Source organism: Cricetulus griseus, chromosome 5, assembly GCF_003668045.3.
Source record: "Cricetulus griseus strain 17A/GY chromosome 5, alternate assembly CriGri-PICRH-1.0, whole genome shotgun sequence".
In the NCBI taxonomy this organism is placed as follows: Eukaryota; Metazoa; Chordata; class Mammalia; order Rodentia; family Cricetidae; genus Cricetulus; species Cricetulus griseus.
The window spans coordinates 43,746,968-43,768,065 of NC_048598.1; positions in this window are offsets into that span (position 1 = coordinate 43,746,968).

The window sequence follows — 21,098 nt, forward strand, 5'->3', positions numbered from 1 at the left end:
CAAGATATAAAAACCTGAGCCTTGTTATGCTAGCTGCCTTCACCCCTCACATTTGTTGTGTATAATTCAATAATGATAAAATGGTAAGATATACTTTTTTAAATTATTTTATTAGTTCAAATTAGGAACAAGCTTGTTTCACAAGTCAATCCCTTCTCCTTCCCTCCCCTCACCCCCACCCCTCCTACAGCACTGGCTGGCTACGTTGCTTTGTTAGTAAGGCTTTTCCCTATTAAAATCCCTTGTATTTCTACCTGGCTCCATATTGGTAATTTCCCACATTAGTTGAGCTTTTCAGATCTTGTCTTTGTGGAGTCCCTAGATTCTGGTGGTGTCATATTGGTCTTTCTGTTGTTGAGTGAGTTCTATTCTGTCTTTTTCCCATATCTTCTTCTAGTGGGTGCAGGTGGGGTCTCTCTACCTCCTCTTGTGACCCAGTGTTGTGTGGGGGCCAGGACTTCAATGTCTGACGCTCTGGGTGGTCTTGCCTTTCCTGGTAGTCTCACTCCAAAGGGGTTAGGCCTCGGTAGGTGTCAGGTCGGCAGAGCAGGAAGGAAGAGTCATTAAGATATACTTTTAAAGTTTTTGATTTCTTATTGTCTATTATAAGCATGGTGGGTTTTTTTTATGAAATTTAGAAAAATTAATTAAGTTTGGAAATAATACAAAGAAAAGTAAAACTTATTAAACATATCCTAGCCATTTAAAGATATTGACTATGAGTACACAGTTTAGTATCTTTCTAAGATATCCGCTATATGGACTTAAAAATATAAAATACATGCTGTACTTGTATCTGTTGTACATCTTTTGATTTCAGCTCAGTACTGACAGAACTGGCCCACATTTCATTTTATATTTTGTCTCATGAAATGCTATGACATTCTTCAAAAAGCATACTCATGTAGCCAGAATTTATTATGATTTTCACTTCACTTAATATTAATATTTCACTTCACAAAATATGATTGCATCATATTTTGATGAAAGTATTAATCTTTACTAGGGATTTTTTTCTCGTACTATTTTATTTCATTATTAGGTAAAAGTTTTCTGGTTTCTTATAACAATACAACTAGATAGACATTAATTTATGTAACTAATTACTTGGATTTTAGTTATTTTCTTAGTTTAAATATCTAATGTGTGTCTATCAAGGGATCTGTATTTTACAATATATCTCAATAAATGTTGTAAAATCACACCCCAGACAGACAGTGTTTTACTTTACTTTGCCTTCACTGAGTAATAAAACCTGACATTTTATTATACCTTTGTGAACACAACATGCTATTTCCAAAACATTTTCTCCATTTGGAACAATAAATGTGCCAATTGAGATGCATTGTAATTTATCAGAAAAATGAATGTCATTTTATGTAAATTATAATTTGTTTTGATTAGTGGTATATTCTCTTATGGTTATGTGCTTTTAGCTGATGCTCTATCTTTCTTCTGGTTTCTCTTGTCATTAACTTTACCATAGATATATTAGACTGTTACCTGTGTTCAATAGAATTACTCAGAACTTAGAGACATCCATGGCTATAGGTCACCCTTTATCAATTATTATTTATATTTTCAGTTTTTGTTTTTATAATTCTTGATGTATTACGTAAAAGCTCCAATCATAGTAGGTGAATTTTTTTTAACTTTTTGCTGTATTAAAGAAACATCATAATCATAAAACTGAAGAGATGACTCAAGGCTCAAAAGCCCTTACTGCTCTTGCAAAAGAACCAGGACCAGTTCCCAGACCTACTGGATGGCTTGCTACTGTCCTTTATTCCAGTTCCCAGAGAGCTGACTCTTCCATCCACTGTGAGGATCAGTAATTTTAATAAAATATATGCATACAGTCAGACAAAAGTCTCATGTGGAAAACAAATAAATATTTTTTTCTTTTTTTATTTGAATTAGAAATAAGATTGTTTTACATGTCAATCCCAGTACCCACTCCCTCCTAATCTTCCCTACCACCCCTCCCCCAACTAAAACCATACATATCACATATAGTTTCTGCTCCCCAGGGAGGGTGAAGCTTTCCATAGGGGGTCATCAGAGTCTATCATATTCTTTGGGATAGAGCCTAGGCCCACCCCTGTGTGTCTTGGTTCAGGGAGTATCCCTGTATGTGGATTGGGATCCCAAATTCCAAACCTATGCTAGGGATAAGTACTGAACTATTACAGGAGGTCCCATAGATTTCTGAGGTCTCCTCACTGAGACCCATATTCCTGGGGTCTGGATCAGTTCCATGTTGGTATCTCAGCTATCAGTCTGGGAACAAGAGCTCCCCATTGTTCAGGTCAGCTTTTTCTGTGGGTTTCACCAGCCTGTTCTGTCCCCCTATGCCCATCACTTTTTCTTCTCTGCACCTGGATTCCAGTTCAGTTCAATGATTAGTTATGGGTGTCTGCTAATACTACCTCTAGCTGCTGGATGAAGGCTATAGGATGGCATATAAGACAGTCATCAATTTCATTATCAGGGAAGGGCATTCAAGGTAGCCTCTCTTCTATTGCTTAGATTGTAAGCTGGAGTCAACTTTGTGAATCTCCAGACATTTCCCTAGTGCCTGATTTCTCTGTAACCCTAAAATGTCTCCCTATATTATGTTATCTCCATTCTGGTTATATTTTCTTCTTCCCCCAACTCAACCTTTCTGCTCCCTCATGTCCTCCTCACCCCTCTTCTTCTCCCCTTTTCATTTTCATAGCTACCTCCCCCCTCCTCCCTTGCTCCAATTTGCTCAGGAGATCTTGTCCCTTTCCCCTTCTCCAGGGGTCCATATATGTCTCTCTTGGGGTCCCCTACAAAAAAGAACTGTTATACTCCTGAGATTAAAATATTTTCATTCATTCTATGCACAAGCAATGAACCCTGAGGCCTGGCTCAGTGTGTGTGTGTGTGTGTGTGTGTGTGTGTGTGTGTGTGTGTGTGTTCCTTTTTCTACCGACAATTTTGGAATTTTACATATTTTTATCATAATACTTGCAGCTTCTTTATAAAACTTCTTAGACTGTAAGGAACTCTTTATGCTAGGATTTTATTTTTTTACAGAATTGGTCATTAACCTGAGATCTAGCATCTTTCATAGTAAAGACTTAGTATTTTAAAAAGTCTAAAGGACTTTTCTATTCATATTCTTAATCATCAAAATCATTCCATTATTGCTAATGGACCCCAGACTTATAGCTGGGAAATCAGCATAGTAGTGTTCCAGAACCTCTGAAGGAGGAAGTGTATGGGGCCACTGGTAGTGGATCAGTATTTATGCCTACTACACAAATGAAGTTTGGGAAGACTCTCCACATAGAGGGATACTCTCTCAGCCTAGAGACACTTGGGCTGGGGGTAGAGGCCCTGCTCTAGATGATATGACAGATACTAAAGATCCCCCATGGAAGCCTCACCCTCCCTGGAGAGCAGAAAAAGTTGGGGATGGGGCTCAGTGATGGGGAGAGGGGAGGACAAGGGTGAGACGGAACTGAGATTGACATGTAAAAGAATCTTGTTTCTAATTTTAAAAACTGTATTGTAGCATAAAATTAAATATTTTTTGTAATCTTCTTGTAATAATTATTACCAAAATGAATGCAGTTTCATGTATTATGTAAAAGCACTTTGTAATTTATTTACAAATAATTCTTTTAAATTCATCTTAGTTCTTTTAAACTGTTTTGGCATTTCAATATTAATTTATTTTACATAATTTTATTGTATCCATCATAACATAGTCAAGAATAGTTTAGGTTAATGATTATTAATTAATACATGAAGGTAATCTATAGTGCAATATGAGTTTTATTCTAGTCACCCTTTTCACAGTCCTAATTATTCACTTTGCTTTTCAGTGCTGCTAACAGATAGCTGTGGTTAGGAGTAGAAAATTGACACACAGGACATAATTAGATATTAATGCTAAAAGTAAGGTCTGCTAAGTAGCTTAGTAGCAAAGCAGTTATCTCACAATGCTCTGGGCTCAACAACACACCCTAGTAGAATAACAAATGCTGGCATAGGGAAAATGTTAGGGAATTCACAAGGATGAGCCCAACTAAGAAGCCAGTCAGTGGTAGAGAGGATGCCAATGATGCCCTTCCCCTATAATGAGATTTTTGTCTACCTTGGTTACCATTCCAAGAGCCTTCATCCAGTTGCTGTTCAAAGCAGAAACAGTCACCCACAGCTAAGCACTGAACCATGCTACTGGAATCCAGTTGTGGAGAGGGAGAGTGGATGAGCAAAGGAGCCAAGAAGGGGCTGGAGAGACCCGCAGAAAGAGTGGACCTGACCACTCTTAGCATGGAGACCCTAGTCATAAAACTATGGGTAAACAGCATTGGACCAAACCAAGCCCCATGAATGTGGGTGCCATCTGGGAGGCCAAGACAGTATGCAGGACCTCTAACAGTGGAGCCAGTCTTTAGAGCACAATGGGAGCCCATTCCTTATGGAGGGATATGATTGCAGCCCAGTTACAGCAAGTAGGGCCTAGAACCTCCCCCTAACAATATGACAGACTTTGAAGGTCCCTGGTGGAGGTCCTCACTGTCCCTGGGGAGGATTTGGGGGATGGGTTGGGGGGATTGGGGGGAAAATGGGAATATGGGAGGGTAAGGGAATGGGAAATAGATATCTAAATATGAGTAGTAATTAAAGAATTTAAACAAAAAGAAAATATATATATATATAATTATATATCACAATACATCAACTTACAGATACCCACATTTTATCATCTATTTTCCTTTCATTATAATATATTTTTAACATTAAAAGAATAGGTAAAATTAATTTTCCTCATATCATTAATTAATATTATTTTAGAGTTTCCTTTCTGTTCATTGATTATTTAAAGAAAGCAATTAACTTCCTGTATCCACTGAGTTTCTGGTACTCTGTAATTGCTTTTAAAATGTTTTATTAGGTTTTCTTTTTAGAGTTTCAATATAATAATACTACTGCAAATATTGGCATCTGTATTTCCTCTTTCTCAGTATATACACTTTTGCTTTACCTTGTGTTATTACAAGAATGCTCATCTTTTAAAGTGGGACAGGCATGGAGAACATCGTAAGACAAATCTGAGTCTTAGCTTTGCTTTTGGCTTGTCAATTAAGTTGAAGGAATTTCTCTGTTCTTGACTAATAAAGTTTTTATCACGAATGCGGCCTTAGATTTATTTATTTATCTATTTTTGGTTTTTCTAGCCAGCGTTTCTCTGTGTAGCTTTGGAGACTATCTGGAACTTGCTCTTGTAGATCAAGCTGGCCTTGAACACACAAATATCCACCAGCCTCTTCCTCCCCAGTGCTGGGATTAAAGGCATGTGCCACCACTGCCCAGCAGCTTTATATTTTATATTAAACCATTATAATATGCCTAGCAGTAAAAACCAACGGTCATTATTACTTCAAATATTTATTAATACCCACTATCTTTTTTTTTTTAATTTGCTTCCCTTGTTCCTGTCAGGTTTAGATTAAACGTTTTGAAATTATCTCACATGTTTTAGGTATTTTGCTTATTTTTGGGTTTTAAGATTGTTTTGGCTGGGCATTGGTGGCCCATGCCGCCTTTAATCCCAGCACTCAGGAGGCAGAGGCAGGCGGATCTCTGTGAATTTGAGGCCAGCCTGGTCTCCATGGTCTCCAGAGCGAGTGCCAGGATAGGCTCCAAAGCCACAGAGAAACCCTGTCTCGAAAAACCAAAAAAAAAAAAAAAAAAAAGATTATGTTTTCATTTAAAATTTAATTTAATTAATGTTGGGTAGAGGGTGCACATGCATTTAGGTGCCAAAGGAAACTAGAACAGGCTGTTAGTTTCTAGGAAGCAGGAATTGCAGCAAGTTGTGACCTGGCTAAAATGGGTGGTGCCAACCAAACTTGGATAAACAGGAAGCTCTTAATTATTGAATTATATCTTCACCACCAACCACCAACCTGTTTTTTTTAACCTAAGTTGTTCTGTTTTCCAAGAAAGACTACAGAGGCAAATATTGGAGTGAAAACCTGCTAGATCAACAAGTCGAGAAGCAAACAGCTGACTTTTCTTTTGGGCCGGAGATCCAGCAAGAGAGTTCATTCTGCAACATCCTAAACCAAAAATGCCTGTGAGTTTCTAAGTCCCTCCCTACACCTTATCTTTTATTAGCTAGTTTTATAGGCTCTACCCCCTGATCCAAGGTTAACTTTATTAACAGAGTCTCCGAGTTTCACAAAACACCCTCAACACTGAACCCCAACCCCAAATTCGGATTTTTATTTCCAATTATGTTTCAGCAGTCTCTATTTTTCTATCTTCAAACCTGAAAGGAGGAAACTGTTTTTGTTATACAGCATCCATATCCACTGTTTTATGTTGTCCTTATTTCTTTTATATAGCATATATCTCTCTTCTTGAATCAACACCCAATGCAATGTGCTTACCCGTGCATTTGATAGTTGTCTTGGTTTATGAATTCTTTTGTTCTTTTATAATAAAACCCCATAAAACTTTTAATGTTAATTTGATATAACCTGGGTCTATGTTCTGAGTCTATGGGGAAATCATGCTAAGTCCCATACTAAACTATGCAATATACCCTTTTCAGATGAGAGATGTATTTTTGCATTGACAAAATCCACTTTTAAATTTTATATAAATTTTTAATTCAATATATTTTGATCATTTTATTTGCCCTTCTCCAATTGCTGGGAGACTCTATAAATGTTCCCTCCCACTAAAATCTCAAATTCCTGCTCTCCCCCCTCTGTCTCTCTCTCTCTGATCACATATACACACACACACACACACATACACACACACACACACACACACACACACACACACACACACACACACACACACGTTTGTGTGTACACGAAATGAAAAAAATGTCCCCAAACTGAGAATCAAAAGTTTTAAAAAAATTCAATAAGACAAATATGACAAGAATACAAAAAACTGCTCATTTTTGTGTTGGCCAACTAGCCTTGGGCCTGTGTCCTGTCCTGAAGGCAAAAACAATGGTAAGAGCCAGAGGTGGTAGATGACTCTAGGGAAAAAGTATCTTCTGTACACAACACTGAACACTGTCACAGAAACTGTGACAGCCCAAAAAAGACCTGAATAGATTCAAACTAGAGAACTGTAAGCATCAAGAAGAGAAAGTAGACAGCAAGTCCCATCCTAAATCCAGAAGTTATTGGCAATTTGTATCTGCTAAGAAACAGAAAATCAGTTCTCTCCAAGGAAGAGTCACTAGGTGTGTCAACCACACTCCAGGGGTTTGATAAAGACATTGCAGTCAGGCCTGAGTGATCCAAAGTGTCTCATACTCTGCACATCATCCTGTTGTGAATCTCTGAAATAATTACCAAGAAGAAGCTTGTCTAATGAGGATGGGGCAAGATTCTTACCTATGGATATAGTAACATGCTATTATGAGTTTAGAATTTGACAATTATAGTGTGAAATTACCAGTACAGAGTCAGGTAGAAATATAAGGGTATTTAATAGGGAAAAGCCTTACTTACAGAGCGACCTAGCCAGCTGGCTTGGAAGCAGTCTGCATGCAAGCCCAAAAGAGAAACCGAAAGAGAAAACGCAGTTACTCTACATCACCCTGACCACGCCCTCGCAAGCATGGTCAGGCACACCTGTAGCCAGCCCCTAAGTAGGTGTGGCTACAGCTTCCCCTACAGACAATAGCAAATTCTAAATCATAGGAAAATATGTTCCCAAATTTGCTTTTTCTCTTCAATATTTATTTTTCTTGATTTTCTAATACTTTTTTATGTTTGATTGAAATATATTAATTGGCATGCTCTGAGGTAATATAATTTAGTTAGGGATCACTAGCAGTCAGGTGACATCAAATTTCAATAAAACCCTTCTTTGTTAATATAAAATCATAAAATTGTTGCTATTTTGAATATTTAAAAATAATAATTTAATTAGGAAAAAATTAACGTAGATAGCACAGCTACAGAAAATTTAGAAATAAGTTCTTATAAATAGTTTTAATTGGGAGCTCACTGGGTAAACAGAAGTTATGAGAGGGTAGAATTGTTGTGTTTGATGACATTAAAATGTGTAAGAAAAAAGGTTAAGCAACTTCTCATTTTGATCCATGTGGCAAAGCATTTAACAGATGTTAGAAGGCTTGCAATTTCCAATTAGAGTTTTTTCAGCACATAAAGAGGATAACAAGTTTTGTTTTTAATTAGTTTGAAAGCCATTATTTTGGTTGAGTTGGTTTGCTTTGTATAACTTTAAATGCAAGCCATCCTGTGCAGCTTGCTCAAGTGTCTTTTCTACCATTAGCAGTTCTGTTCCAAATTTAATGATAGAAAGGAGTACTCTATGAACAGACAAATTCTTCATAGGTTTCTCATATCTTTCTGTACTGCCTCACCTATTTAAATAAACAAGCCTTATCCCACCCCCATCCACCAGGAAACTATTGCTTATTGACTTTGGGCCATTGTCTATTTATGTCTTATATCCAGTGCATTATAACACTATTTTCATTTCCATAAATACTTTTGTTCTGCCAAATCATGCCCAATTCCCACCTCTCCTTAGCTTCAGGGGTGCAGCTCTCCTGCAGAAGAGAAACATTAGTTTCCAATGATTGCTTGTGAATGCCTTTGCTTGTCTGAGATACAAGGGTCTTACAAAGTACACAGTTACTTTAAAGAGAGTAAGTTGAATTAACACAACTCAATGACCTATTTTCACAAGTAAATTAATGTGTTTCTCAAACCATGAAGAAACTGGCAGTACTCTATTTTCAGTTATATGTATATATATTTACCTGTTTTTTTTCTCCTAATAGATAGGTACTTTTTAAAGTCTTGAAGGATTTGCTTCTTTGTAAACAAAAATACAAAAACTACATTTGATTAACTTGAGTTACACACAGGTAGGTATTGTGTGCTTCCTTGCAAGGAGAAATATGCTCAGCTTACTACTGATCAGTATCTTGTTTCCATACTTAGGTTTAACCTAATGAATAATACCACAACTTCTGAGTTCTCATATGTGCGATCTAATATTTATTATAATTATTAAGCATAAATTGTTCAGAATTTCATATACTCTAATTTCATTTATGTGATACTAAATATTATTTACCTTTGTAAACAGCTTACAGGATGGACTGAGTGATTCTCTAGATCTTTGAGCATTTGAGGGCTGTTTATCAAAGAACCAAAGTCCCCTTTTGTAAAAAAAAAATAAAAAGCTTTATTAAATATTATTTAAATTAATTTTGAGAAAGCAAATTAACATGCATACCTCTCTATTTAAAAATAAGAAAATTATCTTAGTGGTCTTAGATTGAGTTAAAATATCCAGCTAGTAAGGGATTTCATCATTATCAGTGTAAATTCAGATGAAAGATGAAGGCAAATATTTCCCCATTTATAGGAAGTCTCTAGGAGATTTGTCCTTACATCCCTTCTTAAAGACTTTAGAGAGTATGTAAATTCTACCTCTGCCACTTTAATATACATAACTCCTCTTAAAGTTAAATATTTTTTGACCAAACCTAATTTTTGAAAATTAACATTCCAAGAAGATAACTAGATTTTCTTGTAGTCACTGTAGACTTTGGAGCTTAAATCTGACAAGAACCTCACTCTAATATTGTCTTTCATTGTAAAAAAAATATGGTAAAATAAATTCTTGTCTTAATCTAGTTAAGTAGAAAAACAATTCTATTGTTGACTTAATTCAAGCTGAACTGTGCCTGACAAGTAACATTCTCAAGTTGAGCAATAGTCATTGCTTGCCTAGAAAGTATGTATGTAGTGGATTGTAGCAGCTTGATTATATAAGGAGGGGAAGTTCATCTTTCTCTTCCAATTATGGGATTTTGAGGAACACCACATTTCAGTTTAGGGAATGTTTCAAGTGAAAACATTGAGGTTTTCCTCAGAGAAGTTTTGTCATGAAGTGTATTTCCCAGCAACACTCAACATCACTTCACTTGAGGTGAATATTTATCTGAACCTTGGACTTCGAAAATAAACAAGGATTGGTAAGTAATATTTGCATCCTTTAATCCCTCCTGGCCTGACTGACCAAGAAGCAGAATGATCAGTGTATAGAAGCCAGTTTGATTCCATTCTTCATGATTTATGATACTCAAAGCAAAATCTGAAAGTGTCCTTACATGACCCAATGGCCTCTTCATTTCCTCTCACCTTGAGAGATTTAATTATAATGTGTCAAATAGAATCATCTCTTTAATGATTCAGTGTGTTGTATCTTTTCTACCCACATGATGTACAATAGTTTACTTTCCCTTTCTGTATTTCACTTAGTCAATAAATCTGTTGATGATGTTGCAAGCCAGAATATGTTGTGAGTTCAGAGTCTCAACAGACCACATCTGATAACTCTCCTCAAACTAGTTGAGAAAAAGTAACACTGAAAAGAAAGTAATTTATTCTGATAGGTGGGGTAGGATGAGGGAGGGAGGGCTTGCATGCTGAGCATGTCTTCAGGGAGACACTGAAAAGTGATTCAAGTTTAAATGGGTAACAGAAAATAATTTGGTCAGGAAGTATCAATAGTTAAGCAACCTTGGCTCAATGGTAGCTTTGGTCATTATCACAGGTATGATTCTGGGAACTGTGAGTCCCTGCTGCTTCTCCCCTTCACTAGAGGGGTCAATTTGGTTCTCATCATGAAATAATTGCTCTTGTGTAGGGGGCAGGCCATTTCACACCACTAGGTATATGGTCCTACCAGGAGCTATTGTCAGCATAGGGTAATCTTCCTAAAAGGCACCGTTTCTGGAATTCTGAATATATCTTAGTTCATCTTATCACTTGGTGTACACCTTAAAGTAAGAAGGGTTAACAACATCAGTGAAGACTTTCAAAATCAGTAACTCATTTACACAGAAGTGAACAAGAATTTGATGCAAAACTTTGCAATAGCATAGAAAAAAACATAACACCATGGTGACAGGATGACAGATTTTACTCTGGCTTCAGTTACCTTATAGGCACCTGCAATCTTTTCAGGGTAGCAGCAACGCTTTTTACTGAGAGAAGTCTGTAAATTCCTATTCTGGTTTTCACCTTCTATTATTCGATTTTTATGGCATCTTGCAGCTTGTTTTTGTTTCTACTTTATGGTTATTTCAGTTGACATATTATTAGATGGGTGTGAATGCAAATAATCATACAACATATAACCAAATCTTAAATTTCCCTATCATTTCTAATTTTTATGAGTTGTAGACATAACCATAGGCCACTCAAATGAGGACAAATAAAGGCTACCTATACAGACGTGGTGAGAATTGAGCTACAAACATTTGTACTGATGGAATCCAAAGCAATTAGAGCAACAAGACCAAAAAAGGATTATGTATGTCCTGGGTAGTGGCTATTATGGCGGGAAAGACGGAGAAAAGCTAAGTTGAACAGATTTATTCTATTTGATCCTTTTAGAAGGTACATGTCATTTCATTTCATTTCACTATAATTTGAGAGAACCACCAGCATCCTGTCTATCCTCATGATTCCTGGCAATGTGTAATAAATTGATAGTGCGCATACACACACACACACACACACACACACACACACACACACATTTATGTGTATATACATATATATTGTTAAATGTATAATATTTAATGTATCTTTCTCTATTCATCACAGGGTCTTTCTTCTTATGGCACTATTGTCAGTTCTTTTTTATGTTTATCTTTATTTTATTTTATTTTATTACTTCAAATTAGGAAAAGCTTGCTCCAGATGTCAGTCCCTTCTCCCTCTCCCTCCCCTCCCCCCCAACATCCCACCTGCCCCTAGCCATCTCCTCTCCACTCCCCAGGCAGGGTAAGGCCCTCAAAAGGGGCTCCCCAAAGTCTACCACATCATCCTGGGCCAGGACTAGACCCTTCCCCATGTGTCCAGGTCAAGAAACCATCCCTTCACATGGGATGGGATCTCAAAATCCTTTCTTTTTTAAAGACCCTACATATTTAATACCGTGTTTTACCCATGTACAAATGGAAAAAAAATGAAGTTCAACATTTCTTGTCCAATATGGATGTTAATTTTTGTACAATGCCAACTCAACACGGTAAACTGGGATACTTTTTTCCAAAGTTGACAGCACAGCTAAAGTTTCCAAAAATTCAAATTATAAATGTATATACATATTTTTATTTATATAAAAAGACCAATAATGGCAGTATGTTATGCATCAATAGCAGCAACAGCTTTTCCAGGTTCTGCAGTCATTTGAACAAAATTGTAGAGGCATCCAGCAAAATCCCAGAAAAACAGCACAGTTCTGTTACTCTTGTGGTACCTGGCACCATTTTTTTTAAAAAAAATTAGCTTCTCAATCATCATCTGGAAGAAAACCATTCTGATCAACATCATTAAAAACAAATCTGATAAAGCACAGTCACTACTATGTATCATGAAGCAGGCCAACATATGAGTGAGTACATATCATGTTTGTCTTTTTGTGATTGGGTTACCTTGCTCAGAATGGTTTCTTCGAGTTCCATCCATTTTTCTGCAAATTTCAAGATTTCATTGTTTTTCTCTGCTGAGTAGTACTCCATTGTGTAAATGTATCACATTTTCTGTATTCATTCTTCAGTTGAGGGGCATCTAGGCTGCTTCCTGTTTCTGGCTATTATAAATAATGCTGCTATGAACATGGTTGAACAGATGTCCTTATTATATGAATGTGCTTCTTTTGGGTATATGCCTAGGAGTGGAATTGCTGGATCTTGTGGTAGACTCATTCCCATTTTCTGGAGGAGTCTCCATACTGATTTCCCCAGTGGCTGTACAAGTTGGCACTCCCACCAGCAGTGGGAGAGTGATCCTCTTTCTCCACATCCTCTCCAGCGTAAACTGTCATTGATATTTTTGATTTTAGCCATTCTGACAGGAGTAAGATGGTATCTCAGAGTTGTTTTGATTTGCATTTCCCTGATGGCTAAGGAATTTGAACACTTTCTTAAGTGTCTTTCAGCCATTTTAGATTTCTCTATTGAGAATTGTCTATTTAGTAAAAACGGCAATCTTGTCAAAAGCAATCTACAGATTCAATGCAGTCCCCATCAAAATCCCAACACATTTCTTCACTGACCTTGAAAGAAAAATTCTCAACTTTATATGGAGAAACAAAAGACCCAGGATAGCGAAAACAACCCTGTACAATAGAGGAACTTCCGGAGGCAGCACCATCCCTAACTTTAAGCTCTATTACAGAGCTATAGTCCTGTTGTAAGTTCTTTCAAGAGAAATTTAGTATATTCATGAAAAATATCAAATTAATAAATAATATTTATTAAATGATCACTGTCAAGGAAAATGAATCAAATTAGAATATCTCATTTAGTATTTCCTTTTTCTGTTTTTTTGCAAGTCGTTTTATTCCAGATTCACATGTATAATTTGTTTGAACTTATAATTTTTGAAATAATGATGTTTTTTCTTATAGTTTCTCTGTAATTTACTGGGAGCTATATTTTTAGAAATAAATAGTTCTAACTATATAAACCACTTCCCAAATACTCAAGCAATAATTACTAGCCAATAATTATAATAATGCCTTGCAGTGATCCTATTCCATTTCCGGTATTCTTGGAGCCAGAGGTTATTGCTCTGAGCCATTTCTCCACAGCATCCTGTCAGTCATCCCGAGGCCACTATTGAGAGATGAGAGTCTTGCTGCTGCCATGGCAAAGGAAGGGCAGCCGCCATGCTGTCTGTACTCAGAAGCTCCCCAGGAGCAGAGCCCTTACCCTAGTAAGGTTCCATTTAACAAATTACTCTTGAAGTAAACCCAATCTCATCACAAGGACTTCAGTTTTGAAAAATAAATTCAAAATGTGCCTGTGAAACATTTGTTACAAGCAGGTACTTATTTATCTTACCCATTTAGAAAAAGCTTTTTGTCTCTTTTGCTTTGTATTTTGGCAAAATAATTCAAATTTTTCTTTTGTTTACTTGGGAGGCAAGATTTGTCTATATTGCCATCCAGCTTCTGCCTCCCTGTTGGGGCTAGAGGCATGTACCAGTGCCCAATGTGTCCATCTATGCATTATTAAAAATTTCTACTACCAATACTGTTTTTTTGAATAAAAATAAAACTTGTGCAAATGGACCTGGCAGGAAACATATGCTGAAACGATTGATTTTCTTTTCCCTGTAAATTGGAAAAAGAGGTAACATTTCTACCTAGAAATACCAAGGAGAAAATGACCCTGCACCTAAAGGTAAAAGCACTGACATCTGTCCTCTCACTAGGCAATCTGACAGCATACTAGCTGTCCAGTGTGACCCATTTGAGCTCAAAGTGTAAATGTCGTAGGAGCTGAATACAGTGAATCAGTATTTATGAAATAGTACAGTGTTTGTGTGAGGAAACCCAGTCTCCAATGTAAGGAGCATCACCAAGCTACCATTTTAGTTTCTTACTTGAGCTTAAATACAGAAGACTGTCTGCCAATGAGATGCTGACTAATTGGTACGTGTGGTGAGTTCAATTAGAGTCATCTCTGTAGATCCAGGTATTTTATTTAGTATAGTAATGTATAACATATTAGTTCTAAATAGTTACATATAATGTTGTAAAATGATTGTGTTTGTGATTAACTCATTACAGAGATGTCCATAACTTTTCAGTCTGTCAGAAAATAACAAACATTCCAAAGACTAAATTGTTATAGTAAAGATAACTGTTTCAAGCTCTTCTGTGAAGAAACATCTTAGTGTCACAATCAGTCACCTAGGTTCTCTTTTGACTTTGAACTGTTTGCAATTCCATCTTAAAACCTACCCTGCTGTTGACTGTTCTTTTCAATGAAGAAAACCAAATACAGTATCATGTTTCATAGAGAAGAATTATTCAACTCAAAATTAGTGGTACCATTTAACTTTCATGACCTTGTAAAAAAGATATTCATAGTGTTTTCTTCAATTAAAAAATAAAAACAAAAACAAACAAACAAAAACATTGGATGGCTGGGAGAATGATGGAGAATATTTGTCAGTCTGAACTTGATAAACACATACCAAGATCTTGAGATTCAAAAAGAGAATTCAAAAAAAGCAGAAAAGAAATATCTGAGCTTCTGCCAAACAGAGATGGTTGTTCTGTTGCTGATGCTCAATCCTAGATGTCAACTTGACTGGATTGAGTAGAATGTGAACGACATGCTTTTGAGAGTGTCTGTTGGAATGACTCAGAGAGGTTTAACTGAGGATAAACATCTAATAAGGTGCTGTCTCAAATGTATTAAAGGAAAATAAGAGGAAAGAGAAAGCAAACCTAATACTAGTGTTTGCCTCTGTCAGCTTCCTGGCTGTGGATGAAATGCAACCAGATGCCTCATGCTGCTGCCCCCAAGGCTGAACCGGCTCACACACATCTCCACCAGGATGGGCTCTACCCTAGGCAATAGTCAAAAGAAAACATTTCATTAAGTTGACTTTGTTAGGTATTTTGTCAAAACAACTAGAAAAGTAAACTAACAAAATTTCTTTTAGGAAAGAGACATGCAAAGTCATTTTGTTTGTATTGGTTTGGCTTTACACCCAAATTTTGAATTGACATTTTATTTAAACTTTGAATTTTTATATTTTGTTTATATGAATGCAGCTCAGTTGATGACAATTCAAAAGCAAAAATTCATGCCTACATTTTTATTTTGTAATAATCTTTAAGAATTTCTCATGTTAGAAAGCTAAGGATGTTTAGGATCTTATGGTAGACTGATTCCCATTTTCCCGAGGAGTCACCATATTGATTTCCAAAGTGGCTGTACAAGTTTGCATTCCCACCAGCAGTGGAGAAGTATTCCCCTTACTCCACATCCTCTCCAGCATAGATTGTCATTGGTGTTTTTGATTTTAGCCATTCTGACAGGTGTAAGATGGTATCTCAGAGTTGTTTTGCGTTTTATTTCCCTGATGGCCAGGGATTTTGAGCACTTTCTTAAGTGTCTTTCAGCCATTTCAGATTCCTCTGTTGAGAATTCTCTATTTAGTTCTACACCCCGCTTTTTAATTTCATTGTCTGGTGTTTTGGTGGCTAGGTTCTTGAGTTCCTAGTATATTTTGGAAATCAACTTTCTGTCAAATGTGGGGTTGGTAAAGATCTTTTCCCATTCTGTGGGCTGCCGTTTTGTGTCACTGACTGTGCCCTTAGCCTTACAGAAGCTTCTCAGTTTCAAGAGGTCCCTTTTGTCAATTGTTGATCTCAGTGTCTGTGCTACTGGTGTAATGTTCAGGAAGCAGTCTCCTGTAACAATTAATTCAAGGGTATTTCATATTTTGTCTTCTAATAGGCTCAGTGTAGCTGGGTTTATGTTGATGTTTTTGTTCCATTTGAACTTTAGTTTTGTGCATGGTGATAGACATGGATCTATCTGCAGTCTAGTACATTCCAGTATCCAGGTAAGCCAGCAATATTTGTTGAAGATGCTTTCTTTTTTCCATCGTATAAATTTAGCTTCTTTGTCAAAAATCAAGTGTTCATAGGTGTGTGGGTTAATATCAGTGTTTTCAATTCTATTCCATTGGGCTACCTTTCTATTTTTGTGCCCATACCAAGCTGTTTTCAGAACTATAGCTCTGTAATAGAGCTTGAAGTCAGGGATGGTGATGCCTCCCGAATTTCCTTTATTGTGCAGGGATATTTTGGCTAACCTGGGTCTTTTGTTTCTCCATATAAAGTTGAGAATTGTTCTTTAAAGGTCTGGGACGAATTGTGTTGGGATTTTGCTAGGGATTGCATTGAATCTGTAGATTGCTTTTGGCACAATTGCCAATTTTTACTCTGTTGACCCTACATATCCAAGAACATGGGAGATCCTTCCATTTTCTAGTATCTTCTTTAATTTCTTTCTTTAGAGCCTCAAAATTCTTACAGTACAGGTCTTTCACTTTTTTGGTTGATGTTACCCCAAGGTATTTTATGTTGTTTGTGTCAATTGTAAAGGGGGATGGTTCTCTGATTTCTTTCTCCACCAATGTATCATCTGTATATAGTAGGGCTACAGATTTTTTTGAATTAATCTTGTATCCTGCCAATTTGCTGAAGTTGTTAATCAGCTGTAGGAGTCTCCTGGTAGAGTTTTTCGCATCACTTATATAGACTATCATATCATCTGCAAATAGTGAGAGTTTAACTTCTTCCTTTCCGATTTGTATCCCATTGATCTCCTTTTGTTGTCTTATTGCTCTAACTAAAACTTCAAGGACAATATTGAAAGGTATGGAAAGAATGAACAGTCTTGCCTTGTCCCGGATTTTAGAGGAATTGCATTGAGTTTCTCTCAATTTAATTTGATGTTGGCTGTTGGCTTGCTGTATATTGCTTTTATGATATAATTCTTGGTGAATATATTTGATATAGGTTTCTATATTTGTGCATAGGATGATTATTTGCAAGCTGTTTTAGACAATGTCATGAAATATAAATACTTTACATATTTACTACATTGAGTAGTGTGTAAGTGATTTTCAAGCCAGTGAAAGATATCCAAACTTAATTTTGAATTTATAGCAGACACCCACAGCTAAACATTGAGCCAAACTCCTGGAATCCAGGTGCAAAGATGGAGGAGTGATGAGTAAAGGGGTCAAGACTAGGCTGCAGAAACCCACAGTAACACATAAAATGGGAAGCTCATGGATCCCAGACTGATAGCTGGGAAACCAGCATAGGACTGATTCAGACCCCCTGTATGTGGATGTCTGTTTCGAGGTCTGGGCAATCTATGGAACCTCTGGTAGTGGATCAGTATTTATCCCTAGTACACAAATGAACTTTGGGAGCCCATTCCACAAAGAGGGATACTCTCTCATCCTAGACACAAAGGATCTAGGCCCTGCTCCAAATGATATGACAAATTTTAAGATCCCCATGGAAGGCCTCACTCTCCCCTGGGAGCAGAAAGGGGATGGAATATGGGGCCAGTGGGGGTCAGAAGAGGAGGGGAGGAAGAGACAACTGAGATTAACATGTAAAAACAGCTTGTTTCTAGTTTAAATAAAAAAGGGAAAATATAAAAATCAAATCTATGTATACATTTCAAATACATAATATTTAAACACTAGATATCTTTTAAAAAGAGGCTGTTTTCACTATAAATATTACATAAAATTATTGTTTATATGGTTGCAATGAGCATGAACCATTTATGATATCGAAAACATTATGTTTAAGCTCCACTATAAAATGGATATTAAAACAGAGCCACATATTTGATGTCAGAAAACTCTACTTACAGTTTCAAACACTATTTGTCTCTTTTTGTACACAAAGACACATTCACTAAAACATACACATGCTGCTTATTTTATTCATTCGATAAATGCAAGCAAAAACTTCTAAATGAAAATGAGAAGTTTCTAAATTATGTTATCTGAAGAATGCTGTTAATATTATGTTCCACGGGAACACAGTAACATGTGATCATATTTATCTCCCACTTCCTTATAACTATTGTAAGGTTTGCATTAGTATTTTGTTTTCATGTTAGTGCATATGGAATCCATATTCAAATAAGCATGAAATATGATTTGATAAAATTATTTTCTCAATGATCAATTTTCGCATTTCATTTGTTTGATGGTTTGTTTTAAGACATGTTCTCACTCTGCTACCCAGACTGGCATTGGTCCTTGAGTCTCTACTATTGTTGCAATTTAAGGTCACAGATTATTCTTTCGTTTGCAGTAAAGACTGGAGAATCTGGGGCATAAGCTGGATGTGCTATCAATTTGCTGAAGATATTTAATTTATACAAAGATCCAAACATCTTGCAATGTCATTACCCAGATTCTAAGAAAATGAAATTACTCAAATTTCACTCATGATTTCAGTTTTTGTATGTGAATTTTTTAATCTTTGAAATGTAGAAAGATGATTAAAGAGTACTCATTTCTTGATCTTAAGAATTTTTACTACTTTTAAAAACTTGAGATTCTCAGATTTGAAAAGTAATTGAAAGTGGTGTCATTCCTCCCGAAATATAATCAGAAACATTAAAATGGAGAAAACATATTTTGAAAAGTGTCTTTAAGCAGATAATACTTTTCTTTACTTAGAAATTGTACTGAATTACAGGTAGATATCATGATAAACAGCACCTTCTACACCATTTCACATTTCCTAATGACACATATCATTTTTCTTCTCATTGGCTAGTACTTCAGGTTAGGGACATGGTGCTATTTATAGACTTTAATCACATCAGATCCATTTCTGAATTTCACTGTCAGAGAATGTATGTGTTTCAAATTCAAAATTCTCCATAACTACTAATTTTCTCTCAGTATGTATGAGTGACTCTTTTTAATTGGAATAGTACAATCACTACTCCCTATCTTCCCTCTAGCCTTTTCAGGTACACACTTGCCAACTCCTTCTATGTATCCTCCCCATTCTCATGCTGATAGCTCTTTGTTTTAATAACACCAGCCAACTCATCTTCTCAGAGGACTCTAAACATAGCATTTATGGAGGTTTTAAATTATTTCTTTACCCAATATTCTATACACTTCCAGATCAAATTGTCCCAAAACTATTCCTTATAGAAATGCATGGGAGAAGAAAACACAATTCTGTCTGAACTAAATGAAAAATGTTATTTTTTTCTTTCTGTGCATAATTATTTTGTCTACATGTACATCTGTGTACCACCTGAAAAGCTGTGCTCTCTGAGTCCAGAAGAGAGCGTTGGATCCCCTGTAACTGGAGTTACAAACAGTTCTGAACTGCCGTGTTGTTTCTGGGAACTGAAACCCAGTTCTCTGCAAGAACAGGAAGTGCTCTTATGTCTTAGACATCTCTGCAAGCCCATACTGCATTCTTGAGAAAAACCAATATGCAAAACGTATTATTTCTGGTGAGAGAAAATAATCTTTGTCAGAGAAGATTCCTTCAATTGGTTATCCATTACCAAGTAGTCCATTACCTGAATTCATGCACATATACATACCAGTAACCATTTATAGACTGAACAGAATGCATTTGCATAGTTGTAGGTTTATCTGTGTAACAAAACTTAAACAAAATTAATACATAGCCTATGAATTTGAGAGAGAGAAAGGGGCATGAATAGGAGAAGCTGTATGAAGAAAAACAGAAGGGGAAATGACATAATTATTATTTTAAAAATTAAAAATCATAATTTACTTATTTCCAATATCCTTGCTATATCCTTGGCATTAGTGACTCCTAAAGACTAGTGTCTTTATCATCAACATGGACTTAAGTTTTAAAGTGGACTCAATAAGCATATTAAAATGAACATTTTGTCAAATTATCCTTTTATGCTAACCATTCATAAATGATCTTGAGCAGGTCAAACACATTGTAATTATTTCATTATCAATAATTCTCTGTAATATTCCTTTATTTTTGTATGGGGTCATGAATATTCTGTGTGTGTGTGTGTGTGCATGTATAAAGGTCAGAAAAACACAGGAAAGCTGAAGTTCTATCTTTGAACCATGGGAGTTCTAGGGGGCAAATTTAGGTTGTCAGGCTTGGTGAGAAATGCTTTTACTCAGTGGGCCATTTAGCAGACCCTTAAACAATGTTAAGTTGCCTCAGTCCTTATAGGATAAAACCAGAATAAATGGTTTATTTATGTCTTGGATTTGATCTGATTATTTAAGGACATGAAATTAAAAATATAATTGGAATATAACCAGATACATAAGAATCCCCAAACAATTTAATTATTATGAACTAATGTCATGAATCCACAATACTTTCTCTTAACCTTTTGAAATAAATTCTAACTACTTTTAATTTCTTTGTTCTAGCATGCAGAAGCACTATCACTTATTGTCAACTTCAGAAACTGATTTTTCTTCTAATTACATCTCATCTATTCTTGCTCATTATATTATATCAACTTTTATTCCTATGAAGTCCAAGATATATCTAAAACATATCTACTTTTTCAATGTTCATTATTGATTCAGTACTACGAATTGTAACTTCAATAACATCTCTACCCACTTACATTTTATGTTATATCCTATTCTTACCCCAGAAGACAGAATCTACACTCAAATATATTAATCAGCAGTGGT